Genomic DNA, 6,763 nt, shown 5'->3' with positions numbered 1-6,763 from the left:
TCTTTCTCAGATGGTTGTTCGAAAACCAAGCTCTCCCCTTCCTCTTCCTCACTACCAATAGTCAACTTGATCCTTTTTGCCTCTGATACTATTTCATGTGGCACTGAGCACGGTGCTAGAAAAGAGTCCCTACTCAACTTGATCACTCTGACACTTAGTAAGAGGACAGCTGAAGCTATGGAGTTGATCCATTAACTACAATAAAGTCATCCAGTTCAGGGACAGTTTCGAAGATGTGGTGTTCACTCCAACAACCAAGCTGTCATCTATTACACGATATCGTACCTTCTCTACTAGCTGTTCTGAACCTTGAGAATTGTCTGATGATTTTTCATCAAAAGTATGGACAGGATTTTCTTCTTTACCACAAAGAGTAACAAGACATTCCACCTCTGCACTTGATGTACTATCTTCTTTCCCTTGAACCAGGTTCACTAAAGCTTTGTAAGATTTTAAAATAAATTTTTCCTTAAGCAAGAGATGCTGCTGTACTTCCCGAATAGAAGTTAATCCAACTTTCACTCTCCTTTCCAGAGCTGGAATCAACAAATAACGACGATCTTGTTTGTCCTCAAATAAGTCATCTTCATTGCAATCCAGTGTTTCACTTGAATAGTTTATGTTGTCAAGATCTGTTACTTTAAATGAACTCGGGCAATCTGAATTTAAGGAGTCCTGAAAAAGTAGCAGTACTTGTTCATTTCCAGTTCTATCTATCAGTACTAAGCTAATTTTTTTCCCATTTAGCAGCAACCTGAAAGTTCTTTTCCCAAACAGCACAAGCATCATTGAACCTAAAAGATACAAGGAAAAGGAGGTCTCCACCCGAATCCATAAGTTGAAGTGCACAAGGACCTCCACATGGAAGCTGGCACACACTTTTAGGAGTCCCATTTTGGAACGAAATCAGCTGATCCTTTTCAGTAAGGGCAATCAGAGACATTCTTAACTGGTTGTTGACAATCTCGGTTGCACAGACATGCACACAAGTTATCACACTGCTGTAAGCAGGAGAGATAATGTATGTATTGCTAATTACTTCTTCACTTTCAAGGGAGTATATGCAAAACTTGGTATTTCAAAATGCATAATCTGATTTTGAAAGCTTTGGGGTACATTCTTCCTCAGATAAATAATATTTCTTTTGTCTTAATAAAACCATACCTAGATTTTCAATCTCCCCTGCCCACTCAATAGAGGAAAAGTTGACGGACACAGTAATAACATTGCCAGCTTGGGAAGAGATATAAAAGAATGTTTTGACATGTTTCCATAAAATTAAAGGGCCATTAAAGACCCTTATACCATCCTTCAACTCATGGCCTAGTCTAAAACTCAAACACTTTTCAAATTTATTGGTACTGTGAAGAAACAGTAGAAAATATTTGAAAACATCATTCTTTTCATTGCATTGTATAACAATACAAAGGAGGTTCATCCCAGTTCTGAAATCTGACACACAGTTGCAACACATAATTTTTAAATGAGAGTTTTCTTCCTTTATGTTAAAGAATCCAGTAGACTTCTGAACAAATGTTCTTGTTCCTCTGTCAAATACCATTCTTCTGACATGTAATACAGGTATTTCTGCAGGCCCTTTATCTGCAAAATTTCCTTTAGACAATCGAAAAACAAGAATTTCCCCATTATAACACATGAGCCTTTCTTGTTTATTAGGTAACATTGCTTGTTTGCTCGTCATTCCACAATATCACGTCTTTGTGTTGCTCCAAGTTTCTAATGAAAATCGATTCCATTCAATGGTTGTAAACCTAAAAATGAAATAAGAAAAAAAAGTCTATATTCCAAGTGCCTTCTCTGTACCAACTACTGTTGGAATGTGGGCTCACTCATGTGATCCTCACATCATTATGCCATAGGAACCATTCTATAGATGTGGAAATTGAGGCATGTAGTTTAAGGATCTTCTCAAAGGCCTATAGATAGGAAGTGACAGAGCTAGGATTCAAACCCAGGCAGCCTCAGCATGAGGGGCCCTGCGGCCTGTGGTTGCCACTTTCCCAAGGCCCCAATCCAGTTGCAGTGTCCTGAAGGCTCCAAACCTCCCACCACTACATTGCATCCTGGGAGGGCCAGCAGAAGCTGCACTGAGCTCAGAGGAGGCAGAGCCTGAAGAGCCAGCCAGGAGAAGGTTACCTAGGGATGCTGAGGAGGCAGAGTCTCTGAGCATCTTTCTTGAATACAATTTATTCTACATGCTTGCTGGAATAACTAATATACCTAATTTCCAGAAAATAAACAAGGGATTTGTCTATGGTTGTACTTTTAATCAATTTAAACCTAGCTCAAACTGACAAAAATCTCCCTAACTCCCCCAACCCCTCAGAGCTCATCACTATCTTCTTTATGAATTCTCTTTAACTTTCGGACATGTTAATGTTGTTGCAATGATCACAGGATATTATGCTTATTTGTAGGCCTCATATATAAGCTTGTGAGCTTCTTGAAGAAAAGGAAAAGGCTTATTTAGCTTTATATCTTCACCACAGCAATTGTACAGGTTTGTTAAACTGAATTGTTAACAAAAAGGGAAAAGGAAGGGAGGGAGTGAGGGAGAAAGGGAAGGAGAAAGGAAGAAAAGAAGATGATTGGCTGCTTTGTATCTGATGTCATAATCCCTTTGAGTTTGAAGAAAGCAAATTTAATAGCCAGTTGGTTGTTCTATGGCATCACAATTCTATCACCCAGTCATAAGCCATTTGTTCTAGATAAGTATAATGTGTCCAACATCAGAATGGAACAGGCTTTCTGAAAGTCCTTAGTTCTGTCCACTCTGAATTTGACCTACATTTGTCAATTGGAGAGATTTTTAATTTGGGATATTAAGAAGCCAACAAAAGATTAACAGAATCCACTCGGTGAAGTGAGAGCTGTGTATGTAATTTTGTTACATCAAACATAAATATATGCAATAAATTACAAGGATATATGGTGGGATCCTCATCATAATTTCTAGTTCTCAGTAAGGACAGTTGCAAACCCTCAGCACCTAAGTAAACTATAGAACTGTGCAGCAAACACAGATTAGAAGGGAAAAAACACAAAAGACTTAGCGAGACTTTTGAGAGTCACAAGATACCTCTATTTCAACCCAGGTTTCCATCATTATAGTTAGTTCAAAAAAGGAGACATCTTTGCCTTCAATCTTTTCAGCTCTGCTAGCTACATACATGGCAAATATTTGGCTTTATGAAAATGGTTACTGAAGGAGTAAGCTTAGGACACATTAAACTTTCGCACAGGCACAGTGGGCAAGCTCAATTTTGTAAGATACTCTCTAAGCACCCCAGGAGAGGACCATGGGACAGCATAAGGGCAGTCCTAGGATGAAGGATGTTGAAACAGATCTTTTTAGCACATTTAATAAACATTAACTGAATTTCTAGTGTGATAGAAACATCTACCTTAATAATAAGATAAAATTAGACTTAGTGTCTCACAATCTATTCAGGAGAGAGACACAACTATAGTTCAACGTGACAAATTACCTTAGAGTAAACATAAAATACTATGGAAACACCGATGCTTCCTTTACCTCCTCATCTATCCCTCTGAAAAAAGGATCGGGGGAAAGTTACAGAAAAAAGTGACATTTAGAGCCAGCTCTGGAAGGATAGAGAGTTCACCAGGAAGATAGAACAGGATGGACAGCAGCAAAGAGGCATAAAATTACATGGAGAGGCAGGGAATGATGAATGTGAGTCTAGTGTGATGACAGAATCAGAGAAAAAAAACTAAAAAGATAGACCGGGGTTCAGTGACAATGAGTCTTGTATATCGGACTAAAGGAAGTGATCTTTATTTTGTAGGCAGTAGAGAAGCAGCAAAGGGCTGTAAATAGTATATTCTTGTCTCTTTTTTATATCATGTAGGAGGTCCTAGAGGCTAACTTTAGAGGGGCAGGACTAGACCCAGGAAGAATACTTAGGAGACACAGAGATGAGAGTTAATGACATTCTTCCCTGGGATAGTGCCTGGTGAGCATTAGAGTGGACAGATGTCAGAAAGACTCAGGTACTAGTAATATTTTTTACCTAATGGAGAAAAACAATCCAGTATTTACCCATCAAAGTTACTAAGTACATATTATATGTTTGGTTGCTAATGTTTTCAGGATTTAGAGCAACAGAGTTGTACACATTGCCCCTACTACTTGTGAGCAAATTATATGTGCATGAAAGGAAAATAACACAAGATAGATAGTGTGTTAAGTATCAAATGCGTCTCATAGCAAATTGGTGCAATAACAGTTTTGAGAAAGAGAGAGAGAGATTTTTTTTTTGTAATTGACAGGAGGCAGTGGGGCTGAGGTTGGTCCTTAAAGATGGATGGAATCTGGAAGTATCAGTTCACAGACAAGACAGATGGGCAAGTAAATAAATTTTAATGTAGTGGGATAAATGTGACAATGTAGACATGCTTGAAGATCACAGAAATCAGAAATTTGTGATGGAGAGAAAGATTAAGAAAGGTTTCCCAGAAGACAGATCATTTGAGCTGAGTTTAAGCAAACAAATAGAAGAGGTAGATTAAAAAGAGAAATATTTGCATATGTAAAGGCACAGAGATATTAAGAATCTGAAGCATTCTGGCAAATAGATGGGAAATGCAAATACTGCATGTGGCTGGAGTAAAAATGAGTTTGTAGAAGAGGCAGGAAAGGAGCTAAAAGTAGTAGATGTAAAGGACCTATGTGCTAATACAAGGAGTATATTTTCACTGTGGAAGGTACTGGGAGAGGAATGACATGATCAGGTATTTTAGAAGGATTACACTAGAAATAGTGCAAAATGACTTCGAGGTTCCTGACTGGATGGTGGTATCCTTCTCTAAGGGACTCATGAAGAGCAGACTGGAGAAAAAGATTCTGAGTTCAGTCTTTGGATGTGTTGAACTTGAAGTGTGAATTTGTTTTTTAAGGGCCGCTGTAACACACTTGGTGGCTTCAAACAACAGACGTGTATTCTCTCACAGTTTTGGAGGCTAGAAGTCAGAAGTCAGCAGGGTTGGTTTCTTCTGGAAACTCTGAGGGAAAATCTGTTCCATGAACTCTCCTAGCTTCTGGTGACGGTCTTGACATTCCTTGCCTTGTAGACACATCACTCCAATCTCTGCCTCCCTCACATCAATCTTCTCTGTGTATGCCTCTGTCCTCTCAACTTTTAAAGATACCAGTCATTAGATTTAGAGCCCATCCTAAATCCAGGGTGGTCTCATCTTGAGATCCTTAACTTAATTACATCTGCAAAGACTCTATTTCCAAATAACATCACATTCACAGGTACCAGGGATGAGGACTTGGATGTATCTTTTTAGGAGACACTATTCAACCCACTATAAAGTGAATGAAGGGATAACTGTCTTCATGATCTGACTAGTACTCTAGCCTCGTTTGTATTTCCACGTGCTAATAAATACACTGCAGGCAAAAGGAAAGGTAGAATTAAAGACTGTGTTATATGGTAGAAAAGCAAAGACTTTAGTCAGATGAACCTAGGTTCAATCCTGCCTCTCTATTAGTTAAAAACTTAGTTAGCCTTTTAATCCCTGAGTCTTAATTTCTTCATTTGTAAAATGGGGATGATACGATTTATCTCCTAAGACTGTTGGGAGAATTAGAGACTGCCAAGTGCATAGTAGACTCTAAATATTATTTTAGGAAAAAAAAAAAAAAAGCTTGAATACATTTGGAAGTGACCATATTAAAGATGTGGTCATGTGAGTGTACTGGATCTCTTTAAAGACTATAGCAATTAATATCAAACAGTATAGTGAGATGTCCTGCCAGAGAGGTGGAGATCAGCAATGAGAAATCCATGAGAAGGTGATTTTTCAGATAGCCAAAGGGACATGTGGCATCAGGAAACTGAGTTATCAGTACCTCACCACCTAAGTGGGAGGGAAGTTGGCAAAATCAAAGCAGGGCTCTAGTCTTAGAAACTGGAATATCAGGCTATTTTCTAAGACATTTATTAAGTTTCATTACTATATTAGACATTAGAGGTAAAAGGACGAGTAAGACATGGACCTTCCAGATAGAACTCACCATCTTTTAGATGACATCAGACAGGTAAACAAGACAAAATACAATATGACATACAGAGCTACAAAAGACTAGGAGCAGAATTAAGCGAGGGACCAACTACAACTGCCTGTGGAAGCCTGGGAAGGCTTTAGAGAGAATGTGACATTTCAATGGATTCTTGGAGTATGAGTAAGAGTGTGCTGGCCAGAGAAATTGAGAAGGCCTCTCCAAGCAGAGGGGAAAGAGGCAAAACATAGGAAAGATCACCATACCCAAACTGGAGACAGGAACTAAAGATGTGTCAAAAGCCCAGTTATCTAAAGTTGAGAAATGGGATCAGAGCCAGGCTATTTACAGAGACTTACTGCTGATCCCCAAAGCCCTGGGCTGTAACTGATGGTCTTCCTGCCTAAGACGTTGGTTTGTACTGCAGATCCAGGCAGTAGTGAGCCTAGAGATGTGAGTCAGGCGGTTCTAGCATTTGGGAAAGAAGATACAGAGATTGATGAATGGGTAGGTACTAACATTAGCCAAAATCAGTGGAAAAAGGGAAAACTTTAATGAGGGATTATTTATGTGATTATTTAAACTTCACAACATTCCTGTGATGTAAAGTAGGCGGAGAAGTAAAATAATGACTCCAATCATTAAAAAAGCAAAACTGACCTAGCTCCTAGAAAAAGAAGGGTTTGCCAGCTGGTCTCTTTTGCTTCCTGC

The 6,763-nt window shown here is 38.8% G+C and overlaps 1 pseudogene across 1 annotated transcript in view; it reads right to left on the bottom strand.

The window, feature by feature from the left end:
• Positions 1-6,763, bottom strand: part of LOC102885462 — an 8,283-nt pseudogene that overhangs the window by 878 nt on the left and 642 nt on the right. Inside the window, exon 2 of the transcript XR_003043334.1 lies at positions 3-1,772. The product of XR_003043334.1 is annotated as a Fanconi anemia group B protein-like (transcript). The remainder of the gene's footprint in view (positions 1-2; positions 1,773-6,763) is intronic.

Source organism: Pteropus alecto, unplaced genomic scaffold (genome assembly GCF_000325575.1).
Source record: "Pteropus alecto unplaced genomic scaffold, ASM32557v1 scaffold57, whole genome shotgun sequence".
Lineage (NCBI taxonomy): Eukaryota > Metazoa > Chordata > Mammalia > Chiroptera > Pteropodidae > Pteropus > Pteropus alecto.
Note: the sequence above shows the minus strand (reverse complement) of the source record. Positions and strands in the feature narration are given on the sequence as shown.